General features: G+C 45.4%; 1 protein-coding gene and 1 pseudogene across 1 annotated transcript in view; both read left to right on the top strand.

The window, feature by feature from the left end:
- The first annotated feature begins 3,172 nt into the window (after positions 1–3,172).
- Positions 3,173–5,093, top strand: LOC132214756 (casein kinase I-like; annotated as a pseudogene).
- A 2,990-nt stretch (positions 5,094–8,083) lies between these two features.
- Positions 8,084–14,888, top strand: part of CSGALNACT2 (chondroitin sulfate N-acetylgalactosaminyltransferase 2) — a 41,605-nt gene continuing 34,800 nt past the window's right edge. The window contains exon 1 of the mRNA XM_059662166.1: positions 8,084–8,156. The gene's annotated coding sequence lies outside the window, so the exon portion shown is untranslated. The remainder of the gene's footprint in view (positions 8,157–14,888) is intronic.

The following is a 14,888-nucleotide window of genomic DNA, read 5'->3' as shown; positions in this document are numbered from 1 at the left end:
TTAACAAAATGAGGTGAAAGGGCAACTTTGTTGCAATTGTGGGCCCTGAGAAAGAAGACACCTACTAAGAAGAACTCCTGGTGGCTAACTGGTCTCAAATTGTAACAAAGAGAGCCTAGAAGCCACTTATTCTACACAGAGGCCTTTCCTGCAAGCTGCACTTCACAGCGGCCAGCACTGAACAGCCTGCCTGCACTGTGCTTCTGCCAGCTGAGCCAACCCTCATAGAGGAGTTCCTGGAATCCTATTTCAACCAATAGGACTGAGGCTTTCCCCATCCAATCAGAGCTGCACAGCTATCTCTCTCCCGCCCACCCCCCCTCCCCCATCAACATCTTTACAGACCAATCAGAGAAGCTCCACTCTGACCAATTAGGGAAGTGTCTTTTGGACTAATCAAACTATGAGGACAGACCAATTTGCATGAGGACAGACCAATCAGGGAGCAAGGCCTGGGGACTTCTGTCTATATAAGCCAGATCTGGCTCTGGGAGTACAGTTCTGAGAGCCAGGCAGACCAGACCCACGGGAGCAGAGCAGAGCTGTCCAGCCAGAGAGAGGCCTGATCCCAAGACTGCCTTGGCCCCAGGGCTGCCTCACAGCTGTGCTGTTTTCACAGCAGTGCTTGCTGTATAACAGCTGAGATGTTTTGCACTGAATAAAGTTTCCTTCCTCACTGCACCCCAAATTGGGGGTTATTGTTGGCATTGAATTGGCTGCAAGAACACAATGCAGTTCCTAGCCTATCCCAAAGTCTCCTGTAGATTCCTCTTTTCTCTGCATTGTGGTTCATCTGTTTTTATTGGAAATGTTTTACCGAGGGCTTTCAGGAGAGCCTTTTTGTGTACTCTCTTTCTTGTGGAAAGGATTCTGTAAGTCCCTTCTCAGGTGAATCCAGTCAACTTTTCCACTTAGCACCTGAGGCTTTAAACAATATATGTACAAGTGGATATAGGTCAGATAACACTGGGTCACATAACATTCCACAATATTCTAGATCAGTGGTCGGCAAACTCATTAGTCAACAGAGCCAAATATCAACAGTACAACGATTGAAATCTTTTGAGAGCCAAATTTTTTTTTCTTTTTTTTTTTTCTTTTTTCTTTTTTTTTTTATTGCTTAAAGTATTACAAAGGGTATTACATATGTGTCTTTTATTTTTTTCCCGCCCTTGACTATCCCCTGGCCTCCCCCACCCCCCAGCGTCCCATGTCCATTGGTTATGCATATATGCTTGCATACAAGTCCTTCGGTTGATCTCTTATACCCCTCCCTTCTGCCCCCCAACTTTCCCCGGCCTTCCCGCTGCATTTTGACACTCTGTTCGAGGCAGCTCTGCCTCTGTATCTATTACTGTTCAAAAGTTTATAATGGTCTCTATTATCCATGAATGAGTGAGATCATGTGGTATTTTCCCCTCATTGACTGGCTTGTTTCACTTAGCATAATGCTCTCCAGTTCCATCCATGCCGTTGCAAATGGTAGGAGTTCCTTCTTTTTTACAGCAGCATAGTATTCCATCGTGTAGATGTACCACAGTTTTCTAATCCATTCATCTACTGATGGGCACTTAGGCTGTTTCCAGATCTTAGCTATGGTGAATTGTGCTGCTATGAACATATGGGTGCATATATCCTTTCTGATTGGTGTTTCTGGTTTCTTGGGATATATTCCTAGAAGTGGGATCACAGGGTCAAATGGGAGTTCCATTTTCAGTTTTTTGAGGAAACTCCATACTGTCTTCCATAGTGGCTGCACCAGTCTGCATTCCCACCAGCAGTGCACAAGTGTTCCTTTTTCTCCACATCCTCTCCAGCACTTGTCGTTTGTTGATTTGTTGATGATAGCCAGTCTGACAGGTGTGAGATGGTACCTCATTGTTGTTTTGATTTGCATCTCTCGGATGATTAGTGACTTTGAGCATGTTTTCATATGTCTCTTGATTGAGAGCCAAATTTTTTAAACTTAAACTATATAGGTAGGTACATTGTTATTAACTTAATTAGGGTACTCCTAAGATGGCCTTTGCTAAAAACATCTTCATTTTATAATAATAAAGCCACCAACACAAAATAATTACAATTCTTAAATTGATGACAAAACAATCTGTAGGTTTTGCAGCTGGTTGGAAAAATACAGGTAACTTTAGGCTTCGAGTAGGTACTTTTGTCACCGGCGTGAGATTTGCGGACGTGACTAGCACTAACCACTGCACATGAGACTGCTGGCTGACTGGCTCACTCAACTCATGCATGAATCACGCCCGCCTCCCCTGTGCTTCGTATACCATCGCCCGACCGACACCCCCCACTTCTTCTAACACCACTTCTTCAAAATAGACTCGCCCAGGCTGAAAACCAACGTCTGTGCATGGGCCACGAAGTTTCAATCGCACTGTATGTGAGCACCTGCACGTGGTATTTTGTGGAAGAGCCACACTCAGGGGGCCAAAGAACCGCATGTGGCTAGCAAGCCGTGGTTTGCCGACCACTGTTCTAGATAATTCTATGAATAATTGCTGGTCTTCTCTGGGTTTGAGGAAATCCTTAATTATAGCTCTTAATTCAGTTTGGATCCAAGGTTTAAATCAGCCGTGGGCAAACTACGGCCCGCGGGCCGGATTCGGCCCGTTTGAAATGAATAAAACTAAAAAAAAAAAAAAAAAAAAAAAAGACCGTACCCTTTTATGTAATGATGTTTACGTTGAATTTATATTAGTTCACACAAACACTCCATCCATGCTTTTGTTCCGGCCCTCCGGACCAGTTTAAAAACCCACTGTGGCCCTCAAGTCAAAAAGTTTGCCCACCCCTGGTTTAAATGCTACAGTTGCCTACATACCTAGTTCCTAAGAGGACTGGACATTCGGAGGCAAATGGAATTTCCGGTCTTAGAAAGTTGTTGGGGGGTGAAATGCTCCGGGGACTGGGGGCATTTTGCGTTGGCTGGAGCCGGGGGCAGCGGTATCCCCGCCCTAACTCACCGAGCCCCCTTTCCAGCCCCCAACATCGCCCCGAAAGCGAGGCCAGGTGGCCACCCCGACACAAGTGGCCCAGCTGAGGAGCCGCAGGAACCCCACACAAACTGCAGCCGAGCACAAAGGCACCTGACTGGGCGGCGGTGATGGGGTTCCCCTCTGCGGAATCCGGCCGAGACGCCAGAAGCCCACGTGCTCCTTTCCCTGTCGCCCTCCCCCGCAGCCCTGCTCCCCAGACCAGCCCAGAGCCCCGCATCCTCCTCCCCGAGGTGTCGGGGCTGGGCCTCAGCCTCCGCCTCCGTCTCCCACGATGGCGAGCAGCAGCGGCTCCAAGGCCGAGTTCATTGTCGGAGGGAAATACAAACTGGTGCGGAAGATCGCGCCTGGCTCCTCCAGGGACATTTATCTGGCGATCAGCATCACCCATAGCGAGGAGGTGTCAGTGAAGCTAGAGTCCCAGAAGGCCAGGCACCCGCAGTTGCTGTACGAGAGCAAACTCTCTAAGATTCTTCAAGGTGGGGTTGCATCCCCCACATACGGTGGTATGGTCAAGAAAAAGACCACAATGTGCTAGTCATGGGTCTTCTTGGACCCAGCCTGGAAGACCTCTTCAACATCTGTGCAAGGTTCACAATGAAAACTCCTTATGTTCGCTGACCAGATGATCAGTAGAATTGAATATGTGCATACAAAGAATTTTATACACAGAGACATGAAACCAGATAACTTCCTCATGGCATTGGGCGTCATTGTTATAAGTTATTCTTTATTGATTCTGACCTGGCCATAAAGTACAGAGACATCAGAACAAGGCGACACATACCATACAGTGAAGATAAAAATCTCACTGGCAGTGCCCGATATGCTAGCATCAATGCACATCTTGGTATTGAACAGAGTCGCTGGGATGACATGGAATCGTTAGGATTAAAATATTAATAGAACCAGCCTGCCATAGCAAGGATTACAGGCTGCAACAAAGAAACAAAACTATGGAAAAATTAGTGAAAAGATGATGTCCACTCCTGTGGAAGTTTTTTGTAAGGGGTTTCCGGCAGAATTTGCCACGTACTTGAACTGTTGTCGTGGGCTGCGCTTTGAGGAAGCCCCGGATTACATGTATCTGAGGCAGCAATTCCGCATTCTTTTCAGAACCCTGAACCACCAATATGACTACACATTTGACTGGACAATGTTAAAGCAGAAAGCAGCACCGCAGGCGGCCTCTTCAAGTGGGCAGGGTCAGCAGGCCCAACCCCCACAGGTTTCAAAGCATGAATCAAGGAACAGAAGAAGCAGTGCAGATGATCAGAGCAGCACTTGTTTCTCCCAAAATCTAGAAATTTTAGTTCATATGTACACTAGCCAGTGGTTGCGGACAACCATTTACTTGGTGTAAAGGACTTCATTTCAGAATAGACTGGCTCTGGGCAGCATTGGTGATGCTGTGTCCCGAGTTGTAGCCGCAGTAATTGTGAATATTCACTGAGATAGTGAAACATGGTGTCCAGTTTTCTATTGCATTTTTTCAAGTGGAAAAGTTAACTAAATGGTTGACACCACAAACTGGTGGAGAGATTGTGCATATGCCAATTTTTTGTTAAAATCTTTTTCTTTGAACTATATTGCTTTGGGATCTCATTTCAGAAGAACAGCATGAACAGTCTTCAGCCACAGTTGTGATGGTTGTAAATGCTCACAATTGTGCATTCTTAGGGTTTATCCACCCCTGGGGTTTGCAAGTTGTTCACTTAAAACATTCTTAAAATGTTTGCAAGCCAGCTGATATGGTAGCAACCAAAGATTCCAGTGTTTGAGCATATGAAAGACTGCCTGCTTACCAGTGCTAGAAATAACAGCATCTAAAGTGAAGACTTAAGAAAAACTTAGTGACTACTAGATTATCCCTAGGACTCTGCATTAACTCTATAATGTTCTTGGTATTTAAAAAAAGCATATTTGTCACAGAAATTTAGTTAACATCTTAAAACTAATTATGTATGTATGTTGCTTAGATAAATGTAATCACTGTAAACATCTATATGATCTGGGATTTTGTTTTTATTTTGAAATGGGAGCTTTTTTGTTTACAAGTTCATTAAAAACTAAAAACTGGGGGGTGGGGGGAAAGAAAGTTGTTGGGGAAAAGTAAGGGGTGTAGACAAGGAAAGAGGAGGGAGGGGTGGGTTGTGCTGTGGTAGGAAAGAGATCAGAAGGATGAGGGGAAGAGGGAGAGCTGGATATATAGGAAGGCAGGAGGATGAGCCGTGGGCGTTCTCCCAGGAACATGAGTTTCTTCTTGCTTAAGTATGTCAGCTTGCTCATTAGCTGGCCAAAGAATCTTTTAGTGATACAATTTTTGAATCAGAACATTATTTGGAATCCTTCAAATATCAATAAAAAATGCTGCCATTGGGTCTGGCAAACCTTATTCCCTTTCTTTTCTAATGTATCTCTCAAATGAACAACCTGTTCAAATTAAATGTTCCTTTGAGTGGTTACTGAAGGCCCCACAATTCTTGAAGTTATGCCATTTAGAGAAATAGGCGCAAAAATTGGAATTGTAAAGAGAGTACATATAAGAAGCAGGAGTTTTCCCTGGAGGAGGCGAGGATGTAGATTTAGACAATACCATGAGAACTGGCAACAGTGACTAGGAATAGAAGGCTTATTCACCTCTCGGGACACAAAATCTAGATGGAAGAACCTCATCCGGTTTCCCTGGTGACTCCACAGCAAAGTTTGTCCTAGTGGATGCTGGTCTGGTGAGAATCCCAAACTCACAGGTCTGTGAGGCCAGCCAGCTTCAGCAGCAGTGTTCTGACGCCCATGCCTGTGGTCTATCCTATGATTCTCCTTCTTATAACAAACAGCACTTTTAGACAGCACACAAGACAGTAACAAAAAAGACAGCCAAATGAAATGAATGGCCTGGTTCCATCAAAGATGCCAAGCAAATGGGAATCAGTAACAAAACGTGAGTACCAAGCTGAGAATTCAATGCAAAGAGAGTGAGGTCAGACTCAATGCCGACTTACCAGGGCCTTGAGAACTTGGTAAGTTAAGGACAGCAAGGCACATGAGGCCTGTGTGTACACTGCACCTGACAAGGCTTCGGTTGGAGGCAACAAGTCGTGCAGACCCTGTCCTGGTGGAGTCACCAGGAAAACTATGAAGAGGAAAGAAGATCACTTAAATGAAAATAGGTAGCAGTGGAGTCAGCCCCCATCACGTGCTTTGGCAGAGACACAAAGGCAGGCCAGCGGGGTGGGAAAGCTTTATAGTTATTTTGTTAAGCCTCAGATTAGAGGAAATGTGTGTGTGTGTTTAGAAAAACTACATTCTTCTAATATTAATCATACCATAATAGTACTTTAGTATTTTCCCCAAGGGAACTACTAATTTATAAGCCCCAGTGTATCATTCATTGTCTGCCATAAAATTTGAATTATGCATTATCTTCTCTCCGAATTCAAATTACATACATTGTATTTGACTTGGCAGTCAAAATAACAATAAGCTAACAATTTAAATCCATTGATGGAACCTCAATTATTTTGAAAACAATTCTAGTGGAGGATTCAAATAACAATTTAAAAGAAATGACAACCCAGATCAACCCTGCTGTTTCGATTTCATGCCAGGCTCTGTGCTGGGAGAGCCTCTGAAGTTCCCTCTCCAAGTTTCTGTTCTCTCCAACTGTAAACTGAGGACTGTAACCTACTCCACTGAGATGGCAGGAGACTCACACCAGGCTGGTCTCAGCACTAAAAAATAACCAGAAACCAGGCAGAAAGCTTAATTCTGACCAGTGGTCAATTTAATCAGGCATGCTGTCTGCTTGAGTAGCTGGTCAAGTGGCAAAGATTCTTGCATGTGCTCATTTCAATTCATATGTATCAGACACATACTATGTGCAAAGAGAGTACTAGGAGATGAAGAGGCATAGCGCCTCTCTCCCGGAGCTCACAGGCCCAGGGGACCCATGACTCGAGGAATTCTGTACTCCTGGGCGGGGCTGGCGGGAAGGGCTGTTAGGAAGAATCCTCTCCTGGAATGCCGCTCCTATGGGCGCACCCACAGCCACCTGAGCCTTCTGCTCTGACTTAGCGCACTTGGTGATGACAGCGAGCTCCCGGCCTGCAGCCTGCAGCCTGCTCGGCAGCGCACCCAACACTGCAAGTAGGAACTGTGTTTCATCCTCACAACCACCTTGGGAAGCACATGCTGTTGTTTTGTCCCCACGAGGCTGCTGAGGAAACGGGCTCGGAGAGCCCAGGCCCGGAGAGCCTGCCGAGATAACCTGGTGAGGAAGGCAGCGCGGCGGGAGGCAGGCCCAGAGCCGTTCGCACTCGGCGCAGCCCGTCCCCCCAGACAGGCAGGCGGTTGCTGCCCGGCGTCCCCTCGCGTGCTCAGGGCGGGACAACGTGCCATGGGGCTGTCCCCGGAGCCGGCAGTGGGGTGCAGGGCCTTTCCTTCTCCCTCCCTGAACTCATGCAATGTAAGACCAAGAAGACATTTCCAGGAACGTTTCCCTCATTTTACCTGTAAGGAAACTCGGGTTCAAAGACGTGGAGGGGGGAGCCTAAAGGTCACTGGCAGCCCCGGGCTTCCTCCCCGGGAAACGGGGAACGGCCCAGCTCCCCAGAATATTCAGACACCTCTGGCGACCTGTCAGTCCTGGGCCCAGCGCCCACGCAGGCAGCACACACCGCCCCTGCGGGCTCCCCGGCAGGACGCTCGGCAGGACGCTCGGCCCCCGGCGAAGCTCGCCCTCCCCCAAAGCCGGCCGCTGGGGCTGAGCCGATACCCCTCTCCCCGCGGGCGGCTGCCGGGCGAGAGCAGTTTCCTGCTTCGGGCACTCTCTTCGCCTCCGCGGATCATTTCCGGTTTACACTGGCACACACATTTTTAACAGATAATCGATTAATCCATACTGTATGCCCGTTATTGAGCTTTGTAGGCGGGCCCAGGGCAACGACGGGGGGGGTGGGCGGAGCCGCCGCGGGCGTGGGCGGGGCGGGGCGGACAGGCGGGCGCGCGCGCGGGACGGGCTTCCTCGCGCTGCCGGAAGTGGCGGGGCGGGCGCCGCGGCGCGGCCCTCGGCGGGCAGAACACAGACCGGCTGCTCCGAGGAGGAGGAGGAGGCGGCAGCTCCGTGCAGGGCTGTTGAGCGCGGTGAGTACCGGGTCTCCCCCGGCCTGGCCTGGCCCGCCTGCGGCCCCGCCGGGCGCGGCTCGGGGCTGCGAGTCCGTCCGGGTCGGGTCACCGGGGGCCGCCGCGCGGACGAGCCCCCCGAAGCCGCCTCTGGTGTCAGGAAGAGCCGCGGGTCCGGGCAGTGGGTGTTCTTTGGAGGACGCTGTCTGCGGGTTTATTTTTATCCTCCTGGTGCCGGCTTCCTCCCGGCCGCCCGCCTAGGGGTGCAACGCGCCGGTGGGAACGGGGCCGAGGCTGCTCGGGGGGGACCTCCGGCGTGGGTTCATCTTGAAAATTGCGCTGTTCTGGAGCCACTTGCTGAGGAATCGCGTGTGAACGCAGTCGCGATGCTGCCGTTGGCGGTGGTGGTGTCGGCCGAATGAGAAGGTGGCCGTAGCGCAGGCTCGCCCTGCAGCCGGGGCCGGGGCCGGGGCCGGGGCCGGGGCCGGGGCCGGGGCCGGGGCCGGGGCCGGGGCCGGGGCTGGGGCCGGGGCCGGGGGCTGGGGCTGGTGTCCGGCCGGGGCCGGGGCCGGGGCTGGGGCTGGCTCCCGGGCGGTGAGCGCGGCCTCTGCGTGTTGTAGCGACGGAGCGTTCGGAGACGGAGCGGGGACCCGCGTTTGACGGCTGAGAAGGTCACGCTCGCTTTGTGTTGTCATCTTGATAACCGTTCGTTTAAAATGACCCCGTGACTAAAACAGCGTGAAAAGCGATGTTGGGTTTCCAGCATGTATGGCTCAGAGGATGTTGACACACAGAAGCACAGTTTTAGTTCCAACCAGCTTGGAAATTACATTTTTTTTTCTTATCTTTTTTTTTTAATTGAGGTGTAAGACACGAGTGAAGTCATCAGGCGCATAAATCTTCATTGTTCAGCTCAGTGAATTTGTATGTGTTTGTGAACTTGGGTCACCACCAGCTTGATGAAGTGACCCCTGCATTTGTATAGAACATTTCTGTCACCCCAGGAATTTCCCTCCGTTTCCTCCAGTACTGGCGAATATAAATCAACCCTTCCCTCCCTGGTCTCCATTTCTTCATCTGTGCAGTGGGGAAGTATACCTTTTCAGAAAGCTTTTGGAAAGATGCGGCACAAATTGAGGGTTTCTGGCTGTTTTCACAGCTTCTTTTCCCCATCCTCTTGCCCCCAATCAGCCTTTGGATTTCTGTCTTCATATATTAGTTTTGTCTACTTGGGGCTTCATATGAATGGAATTGTACAGTATGCCCAGCACATTACGGTGAGATTGGTTCATGTCACATTGGTTCATTTTTTTTCTTTTTTGCTCTGCAATACTTGTTTGTGTGATTATACGATTACTCTTGTGTTGATGTTATATTTGTGTTTCCAATTTTTGCATATTATGTTTTGAGGACTGCTGTGGACATTCTTGTAAACGTCTTGGTGAACATCTGTATGCGTTTCTGTCAGCTGTGAAATGTCTGAATCATCAGATAGGCAGAAAATTACCTTTAGCATGAAGCCTTTTTAAAAAGGTAGAATGTCTTGTTTTAGCTTCTGTAATGTTAAAGATTGGTAAAAGGCATCACTATTATGATTTCAAAACTTAAGTGACTCATTATCACATTATTACTTTATTTAATCCTTGGGGTGCATCCCTGGGATGATCTTCTCCCAGACTGTTACTGCTGCTCTAACTGTCTGTTGGAGAAGTGTGAGAGCTGGTGGCGATTTGTCCCTGAGGCTTGTTTATAACACTTAGGTAAGACCTGTGTTACTCAAGTCAGTGGTTGTTAGGGGAAATGAAACACCAGAAAGATATGACTAAAAATGGATTGAAGAATCATGGGATTGCACATCAAAGAATTATTACACTGTTATTGTCATCCTACACAAGTATGGGTAGAATATATAATTGAATTATAGAGTTAGTTACAAATGTGAATTTACTACAGGATCACAGTGATTTCTAGGGTCCTAAGATGCATTGATACATTTATCATGGGAATCAACAACAAAAATCACTAAGCATTTGTGGGAAATCGGGAACATGGAAGAGATGCCCGAGGCTGAACAAACATGAGAACTAGACCTGAAACAACGGAGTCCATGTAAGAATGAGAAGAAACTTTAAAAGAAATATTCGTGTGCTAGATTTAGAAGGATAGCATGCCATTTGAACGCATACAAGCTGCCCTGAAAGTAAGCAATCAATCAGTTCTTGAATAGTAAAACTTGGAAAATAGCCATAACATCGAAAAGAGATCTAGAAGAGCCATTTTACATCTCATAAGAGTTCCAGGAGGTAAAAGAAATTGGAAATAACCACAAAGAAAATAGAGATCATGAGAGTAGGAGTATCCAGGCAGTCTTGGACAGCCGAAGCCAGACAGAAAGACAGTATCAGTTAGGAGACAAAGTACTGGCGAATATAAATCAACCCTTCCCTCCCTGGTCTCCATTTCTTCATCTGTGCAGTGGGGAAGTATACCTTTTCAGAAAGCTTTGGAAAGATGCGGCACAAATTGAGGGTTTCTGGCTGTTTTAATAGCTTCTTTTCCCCATCCTCTTCCCCTTGCAACTCACCTTTAAATGCCAGATTTCCCATTCCTACTTTATAATGGTAGAATGGAACCAAAATATTGTCAAAAGGAACAAGGAAATTTCTCTGAGTAGAAGTATTTGAGTTTATGAATAGAAATGGCTGATACATTCTGATGAAATTTATGAACTTCATGGGTAAATGTACACTCGTAAGCTTCCAAAGAGAAGCATGTGGTTACCTATAAAGGGATGGAAATCAGACTTGCAATTAGACTTTTAATCTGGACATGGAATGTTAGATGACAGTGGAGCAGTTATCTAACTAAAATGTGCTCATGGGACATATTTTGAACTCTGAATCTTATCTCTAAACTGTCATTCAGAGCAGAAGCAAAATAAGTCGTTTTCAGCCAGACCCCAGGAATGCCCCAGTATGTTTACATCAAATAAAAAATAATCTAAGAAAAACAGAGATGGAGTTCAAGAAATAGTGATCAAAGAAAACAGTAAAACATTTCTCAACTCTAAGGTATTGACAACCATAGCTAAGAAATATGCAATACTAAGGAAGGATTCATAAAACAGAGTAGGTATAATAAGTCTATAATTTGGAACAAACATTCAACCTGATTTTTTTAAAGTTGGTTGTGACGGTGGGAAATAGGTAAAGGCATTTTGGAAGACTTATCCTGAGCAGGGAGAAGCTATAGATACTGACTAATTACATGTTAGAATAAACTCTTTAAGGAAATATAACTCAGCAGTTCCATCTCCAGGGATTCATCCTATAGATGGAATAATACGTGTGGAGAGTCATCATCAACACTAATAAAAGAGAAAAATGGTAATTGGCGTACGAGCTACCCTTTTCATTGGCTAATCAGGGCTATATGCAAATTAACTGCCAACTAAGATTGGCAGTTAACTGCCAACAAGATGGCGGTTAATTTGCATATGTAGGCACAATGCAGGGAGGCGAAAGGGAAAGCAGGAAGAAGCCCCCTGCCACTGACAGTGATCGGAAACCGGGGGGGGGGGGGGGGGGGGGGGGGGGGGCTAAGAGCTGGGGGGCAGGGCAAAGGCGGCCCTGGGGCCGCCTTTGCCCTGCCCCCCAGCCATGATCAGAGAATCAGGTGCCTTTTCCGCCCTGGCCAGTGATAGCAGGAAGTAGGGGTGGAGCCAGCGATGGGAGCTGGGCACGGTCAAAGCTGGCAGTCCCAGGAGCTAGGGGTCCCTTGCCTGGGCCTAAAGCGAAGCCCACAATCGCGGGGCCGCTGCAGCTGTGGGTCCCCGCTGCCCGGGCCGGACGCCTCAGCCAGAGGCGTCAGGCCTGGGCAAGGGGCCGATCCTGCGATTGGAGGGTGATGGGGGTCAACGCCTGAGGGCTCCCAGTATGTGAGAGGGGGCAGGCTGGGCTGAGGGACACTCCCCCCTACACACACCCAGTGCACGAATTTCGTGCACCGGGCCCCTAGTGTATATATAAGGCCTTTTATACTGAAATGTGTAATTGTGGCAATAGATTTGGAAGGATACACAAAAACTGGAAAGAGGAGAACTGTGCCTCTGAGATAGAAAGGAGAGGTTTCATTGTATGCCTAATACCATGAGTAACATTTTAATCACATGTATTTATTTGGGGAAAATATAAAAAATTGGGGGAAGTGTAAAAAATGTAAAACTTTAGAGCACGGGTTGCCAAACCTAGCTGGCCACTTATTTTAATCTGACCTGTTACCTAAGAGTGGTTTTTACATTTTAAGTTCTTGAAAGAAAAAGAGGAAGAATACTTTGCGACATGAAAATTATATGAAGTACAAGTTTCAGTGTTCATTGGACCATAGCTATGCTCATTCATTTACACATCATCTATGGCTGCTTTTGTGCTACAAGATGGAGCTGACTGATTATGATGTTTACTGTCTGACTCTACCTAAAATGTTTGCTAACCCCTGGTTAGAGGACAGAAACTGGACCTCTGTATATACAGGAATTTTGCTTATGATAAGTGACATTTCCAGTTAGTGCCTGACGCACAATAAGTACTCAAAATATTTGTGAAATGAGGTGCTGTCTTATGATGATCATACTTTTATTTTTAAATACTTACAGTTGATTCATTGACATGTTAAATAACCTATGTATCGTTTTTAATATTCATAAATTACTCAAGAAATAAAATGTAATTCTCTCCACAAATATTTATGCCTCAGTTTTAGTTTGTTTTCTTTTTATTTTCTGACAGTGTTCATCTTTTCCAAATAATTTTGTGACTTTGTTTTTGTTGTGTAAAAAGTAAACTCAAAACTATAAATTCAGTTGTTTAAAACTTTAATAATAATTATTCTATACAGAAAGTTTAGGAAGATTATGCAGAATAGAATTTTAAAAATAAGTAGATTCAAATGGATTATTTATATTTTGCAGAAGATCGTTGGATACTCTTATATCAGAAGTTAGTTTGGTATACTGCAGTATATGTATCCCGGAAATTATGTATGAAATAAGTATTAGTAGGACCATAAAATTATAGAATCAGAGAGAGACACATCAATTGGTTGCCTCCCATACATGTCCCAACCCGGGGGCCAGGCCAGGATCAAACCCTTGACCAGGAATCAAGCCCGAAACCTTTCAGTCCTCTGCCCACCCAATTAAACCGGCCAGGGCACTACACATATTTAAAGCATGCAATTTGATAATTTGAATATATGTATGCATCTGTGAAATCATCACCAAATCAAAAATGATGGACATTATCAATCACTACCAAAAGTTTCTTTGTGCCCTTTTGTAATTCCTTCTTGATACCACCTCTTACGCCCTACCACATCCCCACTCCCTGACTCTCCCCCCATTCCAGGCAACCACTGACTCAATCTCCTTTCTTTCACTACAAGTTACCTTACATTTTTTAGAATTTTATATAATTGGATTTGTACAGTATGTACTCGTTTGTTGTCTAGCTTCTATCACTCAGAGTAATTTGAGTTTTACCTATGTCAAAGCTTGTATCAGTAGTTTATTCCTTTTTATTGCTGAACAGTGATAAAGCTGCTCTGAACATTTATATACGACTCTTTATGTGGACATATGCTTTCACTTATCTTGCATAAATATCTAGGAATGGAGTGACTTGGTTATATGGGAGGTTTATGTTTAACTTGTTAAGAAACTGTGAAAACATCTTACATTCCTGCCAGCAGTTTATGAAAAACTTCTAGTTCCTCCGCATTGTCACTAACACATCAGTCTTTAATTTTAGCCATTCTAAAATTAGCCATTTTGAGTAGTGGTATCTCATTGTGGTTTAAATTTGCATTTTCCTAATGACTAATAATGTTGAACTTTTTTTCCTGTACTTATTTGAAGTTTTTGTTCAAATCTTTTGTCAATTTTAAATTGAGTTGTGTTTGTTTTGTTATAATTGTGTTATAATTGTTTTGTTTAATAGTTTTTATAATATATTTGGAATAAAAGTCCTTTATGAAATAAATGTTTTGCACATATTTTCTACAGGTCTGTGGCTTGTCTTTTCATACTTTATAAAAAAAAATTACGCTTGACATTCAGCATTATATTAGTTTCAGGGGTACAGCATAATGATTAGACATTTATATAACTTATGAAGTGTTCCCCCTGATAAGTATAGTACCCACCTGGCACCCTACATAGCTATTACAATATTATTGACTATTTTCTTTATTCTATACTTTATATCCCCATGATTATTTTACAATTGCCATTTTGTACTTCTTAATCCTTTTGCCTTTTTCACCCAGACCCCAAACCTAAGTGTTCATCAGTAGATGACCAGGTAAAGAAAAAGCGGTACATATATAGAATGGAATATTACTCGGCCATTAAATAAATGAAACCTTACCATTTGTGACAATGTGGATAGATCTAGAGAGTATTATGCCAAGTGAAATATGTCAAACAGAGAAAGACAAATACCATATGATTTCACTTATTTGTGGAATCTAAAAAACAAAACAGCCCTAGCTGGTTTGGCTCAGTGGATAGAGCGTTGGCCTGCGGACTGAAAGGTCCCAGGTTCGATTTCGGCCAAGGGCACATGCCCAGGTTGTGGGCTCGATCCCCAATAGGGGGCATGTAGGACGCAGCCGATCAGTGATTTTCTCATTATTGTTGTTTCTGTCTCTCTCTCCCTCTCCCTTCCTCTCTGAAATCAATAAAAAATATTAAAA

Source organism: Myotis daubentonii, chromosome 13 (assembly GCF_963259705.1).
Source record: "Myotis daubentonii chromosome 13, mMyoDau2.1, whole genome shotgun sequence".
NCBI lineage: Eukaryota > Metazoa > Chordata > Mammalia > Chiroptera > Vespertilionidae > Myotis > Myotis daubentonii.
The sequence above is the reverse complement of the archived record's forward strand: the minus strand, read 5'-3'. Positions and strand labels throughout refer to the sequence as shown.